A 17,061-nucleotide genomic window follows, 5' to 3' on the forward strand; every position below is an offset into this window, starting at 1 on the left:
AAAATAAGGGTTGAAAAATAAGCCATGCTCTTTTATTAGCTGTGCTATCTGCTATGTTAAAATAGGGGTTGAAAAAGGGAACGAGTTCACCCCTTAAAATGTGCTCATAAAAGAGAACGAGTTCATAAATGGGAACGAATCTGTTCTGTTGTATGTTCATATTCTGCTATGTTCGAATAGGGGTTGAAAATATGCTCATAAAAGGGAACGAGTTCACCCTTAAAAAGTGCTCGTAAAAGAGAACAAATACACCCCCTTAAAAGTGCTCGTAAAAGGGATTAAATTCACCCCTAAAATGGAGGTCGTAAAAGACCGTGGGCTCACGGTGTACGGTGGTCATTTTCTCAGGGGCTTGTGAGTTGTCCTCTTATGAGCTAGTATGAGCCAGATCGATCATTTTTCTACTACTTCCCAAACCCACCACTCATGATCAACAATTCCATATTTGAAGGCGAAAAAGACGGCCCAGGCCCGTGATTTTGGGTCCCAATTAGAAAAGAAACTGACTTGCTGGGTCTATGTAGACCTGGAATTTGGATTCAGTGACCATTAGAGTAAAGCTTTTCTCGTTGCTGAAGCTTTCTTTTAATGCCCTCTGCAATATTCACAATTGTAGGGCAGACATTGTAAGTGAAGGTAAACTTATTTTGCACATATCATTTGAATGCGTTATGTAACAATGGAAAGAATGTCTGGAACAAAAATTTGTGTTGCTCTGGCTTGATAAGTTTAGAATAAAAATACTCCATGTACTCTTTGTATCAATTTGTATTACCTACTGTGCAGTTTTTTTTTTTTTTAATACAATCTCGTTATCTCGAGACATTACTTTTATCAGTTTCCATGTTTTCGCCCGGAACTCTTTACTTATAATTACTACTACTCCATACGTGCTTTTCAGCTGTTATTTAAGGATTAAATCTAGCAATTACGCGAATAGGTATCGCGCGCAATTTGCAGCTTTTAAGGTGTCTATTAAGACAGACGATTCAATAGTGTATCCGTATTAAACCATAATGTAGGGTACTTCGATGTATGAAACATCGACGTCCACCAAGGCAGAAGAAAATCAATATCTTAGGTAATAAGACAGTTCGTATAAATGCAAACTTCATAGTCAATGGACAATGCGATTCAATGTTTATGTTAGTGTCACAAAAATAAATTCCACTTTAATATGACAGTATGCCATATCAAAGTGCTATGCTATAAACATTGATATGAAACAAACAAAGGTGCCATTGATATGCCATAAAAAATGGCCAAGCTAACTACATGAAATGCAAGTTATGTTTGGTCCATACGTTTCACAAAGTTTCTGATTAGTCTAAATTTAATGTGCAGTGCAGGTAAATGCATATTTTTATGGTCATGAAGAGGAGTATTCTTCACACTTTTGTGTCCAAGCTGCAGTTCATTGCGAGCAGGCCATTTGTTTCTAACAACGATTATTTTCTGTCTCTGCTCCTCCACTCGCATATATATATATATACGAGGGGCATTCAATAAGTAAAGAGACAAATTGCTATAGATCAATAAAGATTTATTTCAATCTTTCAAAACTAAGGCTATTTTTCAATATAATCACCCTTTACAGTTATGCATTTGTCCCATCTTTCTTGCAGCTTCCTAATTCCCTTGGCGAAGAAATCTTTCGATTTACCCCGAAGCCAATTTTGCACCGCTGCCTTAACTTCCCCATTGTTAGCAAATCTTTTTCCACGTAGGGCGTCTTTGAGTGGTCCAAACAGGTAAAAATCAGGTGGGGCGAAGTCAGGGCTGTAGGCAGGATGAGGTAAGACCTCCCAACACAATTCTTGAAGGTTATCGCGGGTCAGCTGGGCTGTATGAGGGCGGACTTTATCGTGCTGAAGAATGACTCCTTTTCACAAGAGTCCACGACGTTTGCTCCTGATAGCTAGTTTAACTTTGTGTTCTAGCATCTCAGAATAGTATAGGCTATTAATAGTTCGCTGATCTTCAAGGAAATCGTAATAGATTTGACCCTGTGAGTCCCAAAGGATGGTCAGCAGCACTTTACCAGTGGAAGGTTGAACCTTGAATTTTTTGCGAACTGGAGAGCTGGTGTGTTTTCACTCCATACTCTGCCTTTTGGTCTCAGGGTCGTAGTGATGGATCCAGGCATCGTGGCAAGTCACTAATCTTTCAAAAAAAGCGTCTCCTTCAATCAAACTTCGTTGCGTTAAGGCTTGACAAATGGAAAGCCTTGATTCTTTATGAGCGTCAGTAAGCTGTCTGGGAACCCATCTGGCACACGTTTTTCTGTACTTTAAAATGTTCCTAATGACCTTATGAACAGTTCCAAGACTTACTTGAACTTCCTCAGCTATCATTTCAAACTTAATTCTTTTGTTATCACGAATAAGTCCGTTAATCCTCGATTCCAACGAAGAACCAGAAACTTCCAATGGACGTCCATATTGGGGTTCATCACCTACACTTGTTCGGCCATTTTTAAACCGATCAACCTACTTGTACACATTCGCACGGTTCATACAACTGTTACCGTACTGTCTCAACATTCGAGAAAAAAATTCACTTGGTTTTACACCTTCTGCGACTAAAAATCTAATGACCGAGCATTGTTCTTCTAAGATGCAATCTTCTAGAGGACTTGCCATGATGAATTGATATTTTTGAAGTTATGATGACGTCAAATTACGAAACAGCAGATCAGAGCATATCCCAAGGTTGCCAGCTAACACCTCTGAAACAAAACCAAAAAAATTGATTAGTGTTAAAAATGTAGACTTTGTCTCTTTACTTATTGAATAATCCTCGTATATATATATACATCGGGTGATTCCGTTAGTCCGTACCAGGCCTTTAAATCGAAAACCGTCTGAGATATGTACAACAGATTGAAGTAAAAAGGTTGGACCCAGGGTAACCATCAGGGTTTCAGACGAGATCCAACTCAAAATTGTCAAATTGAAAGACGGGTCAAGAGGTATATCCCTTGAAAGCTCTGGTAAAAGAAAGGAGCTACAACAAGTCAAGATTCGCTACGATCACCCTATGCTACATGGCGGCGGCTCAAAATGTCTTCAAAAGTAGCATTGAAAACAATATGGCCACCCCTATAAATCTGAAACGGCAGCCAGACGTAAAAACTGAAAAACAAGTGTCTCATTATTTCAAATGTACAACATATCACGGTAACAACTTCTAGATATCCAGGCAGGGTCCACTTCCAAATTAGCAGTTGTTTAGTTGAGCTGCAGGGAAGACCCTGAACATTTTGAGCAGCTATATTTCCTTGGTAACATACGTTTTCCAGGTACAATACTACAGAGACTGTTCAGTGCTGAATTTCTCCACAGGAGTTACTAAAATTTACAGTAAAATAAATATAGTTAAGTGCGAATTTGTATGTCTTTTAATTTTGTAGTAAGAGTTGTTCAATAACGTAAAGTTGAAAATAGGAAGATATACGTATTTGTAAATATTGACACACACACACACATATATATACATGTAGTTGTGTCTAAAAAGATATACGCATGTTTGTCCACATTTGCCATGCTGATACTAAGCAAAACAGGGACACCTGCGTGAAAAAGTTTGCAAGGTAAGAAGAAAACACACAACACACAGTCCCAACATCTTTATTTGACAAAATGTACCACAGTTGAAAATGACCCAATGTGTGTGGCGAGAAAACAAATGAGTTTGTGGTGGATGAAGAGCTCAGTAAGGCGTGGGCTCAACCCGCGCGGCTACATAGGCTGCACAAAGTCGTTCATTGCTTGCAATCACTTAGTTGATAAGGTCCATATGTATCATTGGCCACTCCGCCCGAAGCGATGTACACAAGTATGGACTCGTTGTTTGTGGGGCCTGTCGGGCTGCAGTCTACCTTCCATTCCCAATGCATCTAAAGCGGATCCGTGGATTCATGGTTTCATTAGAATATATTGGGTTCATGTCTTGGGACCGCGCAGGCCACGGCATGCATACAATTTCTTCCTCCTCGAAAAAATCATCCACCACACCTGCCTGATGACAATGTGTGTTGTCATCCATGAATATGTAATCCATGAATATGTGACAATTTTTGTTGTCATCCCGAAACAGTCTCACATACAGTTAGAGCACCTCATCACGACACCTCCGGCCAGTCAAAGTATAGCACTGAAAGATATGCAATTAATACGCCCATTCAGCATGATGTCCACCCAAAGCATCACACTTCACCAACAAATTGGTCCAGTTTAATGATGTTCTGCAGGTTGTAGTGCGTCCCTGTTCTCTCCATATCAGTGCGCGTCGAGAATCTGACTGAAAGCTGAATCGCGATTCATCCGTGGACAAAACGTGATCAAACTCTTCCGTGTTGCAATGCCTGTGTTCTTGGCTCCACCTCAAGCGTGCTCGACGCTATACACGAGAAAGAGACGCGACATACGAGGGGCCGTCTTGCGTAAAGACCAAATTCATGCAGCCGTCTGTACACCGTTTTTTATTGAAACACGCGCTCCTGTAGCAGCTGCAAGTTCTGATGGCAGTTAGTAGGCTGACCGAGTCCGACGTGCTCTTACCTGCTTTACCGGCCCTGTCAAGCGTTGTGACTCTTGGTGCAAGTGCAATGTTGCCGGTGGTTTGAAACCTGTGCCACAGTCGTGAGATTACAATTTGTGGTACACGCAGTGTTTTGGTCGCCTCCCATTGTGTTTGCCCACTTTCCAGCAGAATGATTATCCTGCCCCGCCAGAAAGGATCTAATGTGGGTCCTCGTGGCAAATTGGAGCCTTCACGATGCACTAACACTATTGTCAACACGTCTACTTTGCACACAACTCAACAATCGACTGTGGTGTGGTGTACAGTTATCAGCTCTTCTTGGGGCATTTCTCTTCCCTCCCTGCAGCAGCCTTTATATGTCCTTCAGCACGCTTTTTTCATTGTGACAAGGTAAGTTCTGATCACAGCTCAATCACGGCTTGGCACAGATTTTCCAAAATTTTCCTTTTTTTTCTTAAATATGCTATATCTTTGGACACCAGTACGTATATATATATATCAGCTGATGATTGTTACATCAAACACAATTCGAAGCTTTCTTGCAGTCACTGGAAAACGTGAAGTATATTAATATTTATTTGCATATATTATTATTGTAGACTGTTCCCATAATGCCCACCGACTTCGATTTTACAAAATTTGAGAAATAAATTCCACTTTTTATTTTGTGGTCAATTTGAAAGCATTTTGTTATATTACAATTAAGAAACCCATATACATCATATTACGAATCAATCATTATGGAACAATTTCATGTGTTACACGCAGCAGTGGTACCAATCTTTGAAAGTTTCATTTACAACATTTTTCTTTTTCTTTTTTAATTGATTTTGTGAGTAATGGTGCATACAGTATAAAGATGCAATAAGATTTTATCTCTCTCTCTCTCTTTGTGTGTGTGTGTGTGTGTATTTCTAGTTTCCAGCGTAAATGTGTGTATACTACCAAGTATACTTCCGTGTGTACATATGCTAGAGTGTGTGTGTGCGGGGGTATATGAAGTATTAATTGGAATCGCGTAGTGGAACCTATATAGTACGTATATACATGCGGCCGTTACTTCACACTATAATTTTGGAAGAATGCGAATTTTTTAATTCTGCTTTTTGCAATAAATACGTAGAGCGATTCCTCTCGAGGGAGTTTGTTCATAGAGGTGATTCGCCAACTGGAAGTGGTAGAAATGAGTCATTTCCGATTTTAACGTTGATCACTATAGAGCGGAAATGGTAATAAATAGTAAGAAGCAGTTTTCGGCACTCGATAAAGCGTACCAAGGATAAATTTCAGCTTCATCCTTAACATCCTGGTAAAACCGGAAGAGATAGAAATTAACTGTGATTTCTGGCTTGCTTCAAATTAATCTACATAGTGAGATAAAAGAAGCTGTTTTAAGAATGAATTTAGCATTGTGGGAATGAATATCGGCTTTTCTTTTAAACTTCTAATCAAATGGGAAGTAGCAAAATTCAGCCACTTTCCATTTTAGTCTTGATCACATCAGATTAAAACGATACTAAATAGCGAAAAAAGAGGTTTTCTGAAATCAATTAAGTGTCCCAACAATTTGTTCTATTTCCACTCTAATCTTTCTACTAAAACTTGATGTGGCAGAAATGAATCGCTTCCGGTTATAACATTGAGTGTTATAGAATGGATAGCGTTTTTTATGTAATTCATTAAGTGCTCCAAGAGTATATTCCATATCGGCAGTAATCCCTGTACTCAAATCGGAAGTGAAATAAATATACTAGAACTTCTGGTTAACAAACAGCTTCAGAAAATATAACATGATCCTCTTTAAGATTTCTTTTATTATTAGGATTACGTAGTGGAACTTGTAATATCATAATGTTAGTAGGTACGTACACTCATGTCCAAAATTATTGTCGCATGTCTATAAGTAAGAATATAATTTGATAATGAATTTGCTAGGTATTTCTTATATTGTTAGTATGTGTATGATTGGCAAGGACATAAATGTGGAAATTTTCATGTCAATAGAGCAGTAAATAAGAAAATTAAAAAGAAAATTAAACTTTCTTGTCCATTTAGCAACATTTTGTTTTACTCATTCTAATTTTTGCATTTATAATTATTTTCCCTTGAAATTTACCACAAATATGTATTTCCCAATTATACACATAATATCGGTATTAATAGTACCCTGCATAATTATCAAATCATATTCTTAGAAGAAGCAGTTATACATATGCGACAATCATTTCGGACATGAGTGTACATAAATACGTCCGTTACTTCGAACGATAACATTTGAAAGGATGCGAATTTTCTAATTGTTTTTTGCAGTAGGTATATATTGTGATTTTCTCGAGAGAGTTCATTAATAGAGGTGATTCGACAAACAAAATGGTAGAAATGAGTAATTTCAAGTTTTAACGTTGATCAATATAAAACAGAAACGGTAATGCATAGCGAAAAGCTGTTCTCGACAAATGATTATACGTTTCAAGGGAATCTCTCATCTTGTTCCTAACATTCTAGTAGAACTGGAAATGGTAAAATGAGCAATTTCCACTTTTAGCATTCATGACTATAGAGCAAAATCGATAATAGATAACGAGATGTTTTCGGCAATCAGTTAAATTTTTTCAAGAACAACCTTCATCTTCACTTTTAAGAAGCTAGTAAAACTGAAAGTAATAGACTCGAGCCATTTCGGATTTCAACGTTGATCACTATACAGAGAAAACTGTAATAGATAGTAAGAAGCAGTTTCCATGGATCTATATAGCCTTCATCTTCACTCTAACACTCTAGTAAAACAGGAAGTGGTAAAAATGAACCAGTTCCAGTTTTAATGTTGATCACTATAGAGCGAAAACAAAAATAGATAGTAAGAAGCAGTTTTCGGCAATATATAAAGCGTTCCAGGAGTAACTTTCATCTTCGTGCTTAACACCCTAATGAAAAGGAAGTGTAGAAATGACCTATAACTTCCGGTTTCAATTTAATTTACATAAACTATAAGACATAGGAAGAAGCAGTTTTATGGAATCAATTTAAAGTTGTGGGAACAGGTAAGTTATTATCTCTCTTAAACACCAAACTGGAAGTAAGAAAACCCAACTACTTCCGGTTTTAGTGTTGATCGCAATAGATTACAAAAGATAATAGATAAGGAGAAGCGGTTTGCTATAATCATTTAGTGTCCCAAGAATATGTTCTATCTCAACTCTAACCTTTATATTAAAAGCAGAAGTGGCACATATCAATCATTTCCGATTGTAATTGAGTGTTATAGATTGGAGAGCTAGTAGGGATTTCATGTAATTCATTAAGTACCCAAAGAGTATATTCCATCTCGACAGTTATCTCACTATTAATACCAGAAGTGAAAGAAATTTAATACAAATTCCGGTATCCGTATTAATTCAGAACATATTACGTTATCCTCTTTAAGGTTTTTACTAGATTTTATTTTCAAATTAAATACTGGCCGAATCTTTTCTCCGAATCTTTTCTAAATTTTGTTAGCTACTAGCCCATTTCCTAGGAAATAAGTACTGTTATATTCTGTGGTCAAACTCGGCCAGGAACAGGGTGGGCACGGGTTGCATTTCATACTTTATTTCTCGATAACTACTTAATTAGCCCGCAACATTTTCTTTATAACTATTGGCCGAATTGGAACAAAATTCGGTGATGAGCTGCCCTCAACCTAATTAAGATAGCTACATTTGTTTGCCGAGCTTGGCCAAGTTTTGTGCTTGATTTGTGCGTGGTAATTTATTTCTCGGTAATTTCTTTCCAGATCCAATGGAAAGGATTTACTATTACAGAAAATCGCTCGTCGCTATTATCGATTTTGCTGTATAATGTTCAACGTAACACCGGAAATGGTTTATTTCTACGACTTTCTGTTGGTAACAAAAGGAGATGAAAGGTATTCTTGGAATGTTTAATCAATTGCCGAAAACCGTTTTCATTTTATAGTGGTCAACGTTAGAACTTGGAAATGGATGATTTCTACCGTTTCGGTTTATGGATCACTTCATTTAACTAGCTCCTCCTAAATAATTACTCTATCCTTAGTTTGCAATAAATAAATAAATAAATAAATAAATAACGATTTGCTTTCCTTCAAGAACTATCGTGAGCAGTAACTTAGTCGCACCAGCTATCGTGGTATATTATTATTATTATTATTATTATTATTATTATTATTATTATTATTATTATTATTATTATTATTATTATTATTATTATTATTATTATTATAGTGTCCAGGTTCTGTTATTCTTTCAACTGTTAGAGGAAAGGTTAAATTTTTATACAGTCTCATTTTTCTATAATGGCACTTCGGTATTATGCTTAATGTTTAGTTAACTAAAGAAGATGCGAATCTAGTTGTGTGAAGGTGCCATTTCATGTTAGCCTTCGGTGACAATTTAGTACTGTTCAGCAGACGTACAATGTTCTTATAGCTTATTCGTTGTATTGTTATAAAGTAGGAAATGATACAAGACGCTCTATTCTCTAAATTAAAGTTTTGGGATCCTCCAGGGCAAGGGTTTCAACCTTTTTAACAAGCGCCCACATTTTTAAACCTTACATACTTCACGCCCACATCATTCGCGGTTGGGTTTGATCGTTTTGCAATTTTAGTTGCAGCATTATATTCTCAAATCATCAGTAATAGTAACAAAAATTGAAATATTGCTTTCCAATATGAAAAAAAAATGTTCCGATGATTTTGGTTTGAGTTGCGTTTTCTTATAATTTTAGGCCGCTGATTACGAATGTAACATCAATGTCCCCCCATCACGTAACGTTTCCCTGGAAATGGGAAGGTATGTTTATATCAACACGTACAAAATACATTATAATACAGAATACATAATATATATTTTTCATGTACATACAGTGGTTTCAGAATGACAACAAGAACTAAACACACACATACATCCAAACAAATTTCAAAATTTACTCAAATATGTACACTTAATCATACAAAAGCCTACTACTTCGAAACAATTTCCTTCGTTTGGTCAATTTTCGAGGAGTTACAACGTCTATTTTGTCTCTTTTCAGCAGCAAACGATAGATGACCATCATACTAGTGGTCCAACCACCTTCATACATTTTTCAATATCCTGTAAATCCTGGTAAAAGCGTTCTCCGTGTTCTTCATTATAAACATATTGTGTGGGAAATTTTCAAAATGTGCCTATAAAATTGTAGTTAGACACTCATATTACACCTAAGATTTCTAAGATCTTGCAGCAACTTTTCTAGAATAAGTTCGTAATCACAGAGTCTTGTATTGCCCACGAAGTGCTTCACAATTACTGAAGCTTTGTCATGTTTTATTCTCCATTTCGTTCATGGAATTCTGAAAACGTGAATCTTTGATAAGTTTTTTATCTGTGGACCAATAAATATACAGCTGTGAGTTTTTCGAAGCTCATAGTGCTAAATGCCTTGCATATTTACTGTGAACACTTAAGACATTACTTTGAGCACGAACTGTGTGATGATGCCTAACTTTATATGTAGGGGAGGGAGTATAATTTTTGAACTTTCAATTCTTCACTCCAGGTGACAGAGCATTTCGGGATGACCATTCTTTCCTAACCTAATATTCACCCTTTACACGACGGTCGCTTTCGCAGAGATAACAAAGATGTTTAGTGTATCCTGATTGACGTCTCAGAAGGAGGCCTATAACTTTAAACTTGGCGCACGAAAGCCATTGGTGTTGTTTGTAATTCACTGAATGTAGCAAACACTTAACATTTCATATGTCTTTTTCATATCAGTAGAATATGCAACAGGAATAGACACAACGATATTGCCGTTGTTAAATATGAAACTTTTCAACTTGATTTCGATGAATCGATAAAATATCTCCGATCATAAGCATTATAAGTCAAACCAACCCATTTTAAAAGTCCTCGTATGTCACAGCAGTAAACTATTGATCCATGTTCAACAAAAAAGAAATAGTCTCATGTTTTTTGTGCCTATACCAAGAGAAAACTGTCCGGGATGAAAGTCAAGACATCGTAGGACTTACAAATAGCAAAGTTATTGTCAATCTTCTAGCATAAGTAGTTTCTCCAATAAACCTCGATTCCTGATTATATTAATTTCTCAAAAAAACTTACGCGATAGAAATAAAGTGATTACATGTTTGAAAGCAGTGTAAAAGTCCATTGCAGAAAATGTCATTCGTTTGAAAACATCAGAATACATGCAGAGCAGTGAAATAATTACAATAATATTAATAATCTATACAGTATGTAAGACAGTATAAGTTAGTTACCCATTATCGACCAAGCCATAATACTATAATTAGCAAGAATACCCTTTTTGACGAAAGCAACGGATAAAGAAGGATTTTTGGAAATATGTATCCTTAGGGGAGTAAATAGGATAGTGTATCTTGCTAATCCCTGAAGTAAGGAAGATTAAACTAGGCATATAAACTAACCATTAAAAATAACTGAACATGTTTCTCACAGTTTCTGAAAATTCCGCACCTAAACAAGCAAGGAGTAATTCGTATAACAATAATTTTTCAACTGTATTTTATTTAATTTATTTTTGAAAATGATAAATGTAAGAACTTTTTATATTGGAGACGTGAAATTTCAAAATTAAATTCAATTAAAAACAAACCAATACATGTTCAGCTTTTCCGAATATTCTGTCCTAAGAAGAGGATAAAGGATAGTGTCTACCTATTAAAATTTCTGCATTTGCTTAAGTTTGAGGAGTGAAATTTGGTTTTGACTTTTTAACTAAAAATAATTGAACGTATGTATCCTGAAATTCCACTCTTTTAAAGATGGAGAAGAGAGAGGATTTCTATAATATTAAAATGTACCACTATTTATTCAGAAAAGGTCATGAAATGTGAAATTCGCCTAAATTCGAAATGTGAAACTTGGTATACAAACTTTGAACTACAAAGAATGGAATACGTATTTCAGTTTTCGAAATTCTCCTTTTAAGCAGAAGGAAGGAGGAATTCATTTAATTATTTCTCAACATATAAATGGCGTTCGCTGTCTCATCATAGAATGTTCGAGGAGAATTACTGAACATATTTAGAACTATTCTAGAGCATGGTATCATCATATCACTTTCACTGAAATGCGTATCCTAAGGGGAGGGGTCAACGTCTAAAATATTTGCTAAAAGTACAGTATCTTACAAATCTCTCATGTATGAACATGAAATTTAATATAATATCAAATAGACACGGAACCCAGCGTTCTGGGAAATTCCACTTCCGTCTCCTCTCATGAAAAATGATTGATAATTTTAGAACATAGCACTTGGCTGAACCAATTTTTTAACCATGTCAGTTTCGTTAAAATTCGTATCCTAAGAGGTGGAGGAGTTAATATATACGGCAAAAATTAAATATCTTCCAAGCCAAGGAGATGAAACTAAATATACAAACTTTTAACTTAACGAAGACACAATGTGGATATGCCGCAGCGTTTTCGAAGATTCTGCTTTCAAAAGAGGTTACAGGGTGGCAAAGTGTCTGAAACGTCAGAAATGAATTTTTAAACATATTTAGCATGTGGGACTCAACTATACACTAGTCTATTTTATCAACTCACTTTGAAAAGAAAAGGAATTGTAAAAGCAGAAGAGATTTTAGATTTCTTGCGAAGAATAAATACTGCATCGTATGAAACACATTTTTGAACATAGTCGAGCTAGGGGTTGTATTTCACTTTTGTTCAAATAAATTACGTAACGGGGAAAGGGTGATCAAATATAAGTTTCAAATATTTCCCATAAACCTATTCTACGCGTACGAAGAAAGGCTTGCATATAATAATAGTAAATAATAATATCCATATTCTCACAAATTTATATTTATTTCTAGCAAGAGTCCTGCATAGCATTGTAGTGCAGTGGAATATTATATTTTACCAGTTTTGTCCTTAATGAAACCACAGTTCTTACACAATAGTTATTTCGTGTTTAAATGATATTTAATTTAATGCTTGTTACAACATTCGTAATATTTGTAATTTTAAATTTAGTTCTGTCAGAGACTCGCACCCTTAGATTAGGAGCCACTGCTCTAGGGACTACTTAAAAACTTTGAATTTACACCTACATATGATTTTTGACGTGGGGTACCACTAAGAAAAAAAAAGTTGAAAATTCACCAAAAGATGAGGAATTGGGATGAGAGTTATTTTAATAAGGTACCCTCATGTCAGCCCGTATAGGACTGGGAACTTAAAATTTGGTATTTGGACTTCCAATTTAAAATAATTTAACACATGTTTCACCATGTCCTTTATATCTTAGTAATAAAGGGGAAGGAAAACATGAGAATAGAAATTATTACTCATATAACAGCATATCGGTATCTCAGAATCTCTGAAAGTTAGAAACATGAAATTTGGCTTTAGGACTTCTTATTTAAAACATAATCTCTTAAAGACAGTAAACAAAACCACCCAATATTTTTCAATTAAAATTGAAACCAAAAGTTGTCGTAGATATCTACCACTTAGTTTTATAGACTAGTAATTAGAGTGTAGATGGAATATATTCTAGGGACGCTTAATCGAATAAAAAAACCGTGCCTATTTATTGCCGTTTTACATACAGAGTCTTTTTCAAGAAAACTTTGCCACTCATCTCTTTTTGAAAAGGCCTGTAGTCTTACCTACAGTTAAAAATAAATCAAATAAATGTGAATTTTGCTTGGTCAATTAAGAAGTTTATTGACAGTTACAGCATTATAATTTCCTTTTGCGGTTGCAAGAATATCATCTTTCATAGCAGGGTGAGTGGTCAATATTTCTCGAACAAGACTGTACAACGATGAATGTTAAAACCGGAATTCGTTGATTTTTAATAATTACGTTTGATTACAGGGTAAAAGAAGAGATAGTACCTATTTTAAGAAAGCTAACACTTTTTTTTAAAAAAAACTCTTCTATTATAGGTCATGTTGTATGTATATTACATTTAAACTGGGAGTCATACTGGATTTTCAGGGTCTCTATCGGTCACGAAAGGGATTTTAAAAAGTCACCAAATCAGAAAACGGTCATGAAAGTCAAGAAAAAGTCACGAGATTTTGCTTTTGGGTCACGATTCATTTTATCTGTACAAATATAAGTGCATACTGGAAACTGTTGTTCTATAAAACGTATATGGGGAATGGAGTTCGATACTCGTTTGTTCCAGTTCGAGAAGACCAACTGATAATAATATTGGGATCCGAACCTTGGATCTTCTTATGAGTCTTCCTTTAGAACATCATTCAAATGCACAAATTAGTAAATTGACATAAGAGACTGGCAATAAACAAGTATCTTCACTCCTCCACGGTCCTAAGATTCGGGCGTTATACATATCAAAAGCATAAGTCGCATACCCACCATCGCTGTTGCGTCAGCTCCAAGATACATTGGTCAATACCTGTAAAAAGTGCAAGGTAGGACAGCCATGCGTGATTAACACCAGACGGATAGTGGGAGACGAAAGTAATGTTTGACCTCCACTGCTTAGAAGTACCTTACCTGTTCAATCATACTCTAAACCATATACACTATTAGATGGTAATATTCTCCATTTGCTGAGAAAGAGACAATATGAATCGCACACTTTGAAAACATTAAATATTATTTTCACTCCATATTGAAAAAAAGAGATATTTACGAAACACTTATATTTAACTTTTCAGTTCAATGAATATAAAACATTTACAAATATATGAGAACACAAACACAAGATTTCACTTAAACGAAAAATGATGGCCCAATCACTGCGATATACGAATTGGTACGTAAGCGAAATAATACGCGAAATATCGATCGAACGACGTTTTAACGCGCACGATGATTACGATGAATATACGAAATAAGATTCACTAGTGCACAATTAATGGTCGACTTTCATTGCTGGAAAGCGATGACTTGAATGTCCCATTCCTTAACATACAACAAGGTTCTTCTACAAAATCGCTGTATTGGCGAAGGAAATGCGTAATAACAATTTTTATTAACACATGTTCCTTTTGCTATTGAAACATTATTTGTATACTTGTCACTGCTTCCTGGTCTCAAAAATTCAAATACTATTTATATTCGTTTTTAATTTTAACATTAAACTTATTTTGAGCGCATCTTGAATACGTCCGATTTACTCGATGGGAAGCGACGCTCTCTTCTCTTCTGTTTCGCGTCACATCGTTGCCAGTTCACAGCGCAAGAATACACTAACTAAACTAAAATATAGTTCGTAGAGAACATTGAGTTTTTGCATTATTATCTTCTTAATAATATATAATGAATGGTTCATAGGTTAATAGAAATCACACTAAAAACACTGATTATTCCAATAAATTATGGAACTGACGATTTTTCATAAATTTCACATTGTCACATAGGAGTCTGTCATCGTTATGAGGACTTGTGCGTGGGCGTTTAGGACGAGAGTAGCAAAATTTTTCTTCCAAATATGGGCTGACGGGAGGAAGCAAGACTGTCTGGAGAAGTGAGGCACCTTTTGGGTGACAAATTCTTAAGCATTGTTCTCCTCCAACTGTTAGCTGATTGCGTTATATTTCTGAGAAGTGACGCTGGGGAAATACGAGGGTTGATTTAAAATTTCAAGGCAATCTACCTTGTTACAACTGGCGGCCAACGGACTGTCCACTGAAGGTATCACAAAAGTGGGCAAGAACCCTGGAATCCAAGTCTTCATAATTACGCTGCAACAGAACAGCAATCACAGCACTCCATTAGTCCATAAAGGGTTAATGTCGTTTTAAGTTCGTTCACACTGAAGAATAACAGTTTATAGCTTCACTCGGACGCAAATAATCGCGAAAGTCGAAGAATAACGAACGCGAGGGCCATTTACGATAACGCGAGGGCCATTTCGTAAATGTCTTTTAAGTCCTTTTATATTTATTATTTATTTACATTTTCCATTTATTTCAATTATTCCTTGAAATGTAAACATAAAGATAATTTCACTATTTGAATATAAATCAATAGTTATTTGTAATTCAAACTACTATTCAACATTGTACTTCATAATGTTTTTCAAAATTCAAACCAAGTTATACAAACGTATTAATATATTCAATGCAATAATGTTTTCACTGAATAAACATCATATTCAATAAAATTACATTTGGTAAAGTATCGTATTCAATAAGATATAGTATTCAATGCCATATTTGAAAGTACGCAACAATACAAACTAAATATATACCAATAAATTTAAAATAGTAAAATTGATTTAAGATTCTGCAATAATACTTCTTAATTCTAAGATAAAACACACAATATCATTCAAGAATAGCATATATTACAAGTAATTTAACATATCATAATTTTATTTTTCATGAAAATAAAATATTCCTTACGGCTAAACGCATAAAAATTTATTATATATGAAACATCAATATTACTCATAAAATTCAAAAATGTACTTTCATTGACATATTAGCACAAAACATTTATCGAGAATATTAGAAATAATTCAACATAACTAAAACGTATGATATAGTGCATACAATTGATGTATTTTATTAACATTACATGTTAAAAGACACATATGTAAATATAACACTAAAAATATTTCATTTACTACGAAATGAAAGACTAGGAACATGTGAGCTCGTCACGCTCAAAGTATATAAAAATATACTGCCTCCATTAAATTTACAAGACCCTACCTCATTTATTAGTTAATATGTTTCCATCCCCGAAGCAAAGTGAAAAAATAGAATGTTTGGTTAACATTTAAAAATAATATAGAGGGGACTAATAAGAAAATTGCCTACTCCGGGCATTACATAATGTGAATAACCCATAATATTGGAGGGACCTTTGCTTCAATGTCTTCAAGTACTACTTGAAATGTTTTCGTATTCAACGAAAAGATTAATACAAAGTGAATGCAACAATAGTTGCTAACAATAGTTGCTAAGTATTCATTTTACTAGTTTCACATTTACATTTGAATATTGATTCTGTGATTTTTTTAATTCTCCCGTTTGTGACTCAGTGGTTCACCACGTAGGCGTGTTTAGTTGGAAAACAAGGCTGCGGTAGCCCACCACATCAGTAGGAGTCAGTCATCCTAAGTTGATCACTGCGATCTTACCAGAATGCTAATTAAACAAAACGAGAGGATTAATAAAATTTATCAACGTAAACTCTAAGTTATGTACGTTACACCATGATGATTCAGTGAGATATTTTAAATATGAATCTAATTCTAAAATTTCGTCAAGAATTTTATCAATTCTATTCAAGTTAATTTTGGAGTCACATTGGTTTGAAAGATTTACCATTACAGCGTTGATAGAATCATAATTTACTTCTTCAATACAACTACTCAACTCTGAGCTTTTACTTTGTTCTTTTAGGATTTCATCACTTTTGGTTCCACAGTGTTTAGTAGCTAAATTAAGCCAAATACTCACCAAATGTTTCTTTAGTAGGTTTCCAAACTTTTAACCTGTCAACTGAAATGAAACAGCTACCA

This window comes from Thermobia domestica, chromosome 3 (genome assembly GCF_964235325.1).
Source record: "Thermobia domestica chromosome 3, izTheDome1.hap1.1, whole genome shotgun sequence".
Lineage (NCBI taxonomy): Eukaryota > Metazoa > Arthropoda > Insecta > Zygentoma > Lepismatidae > Thermobia > Thermobia domestica.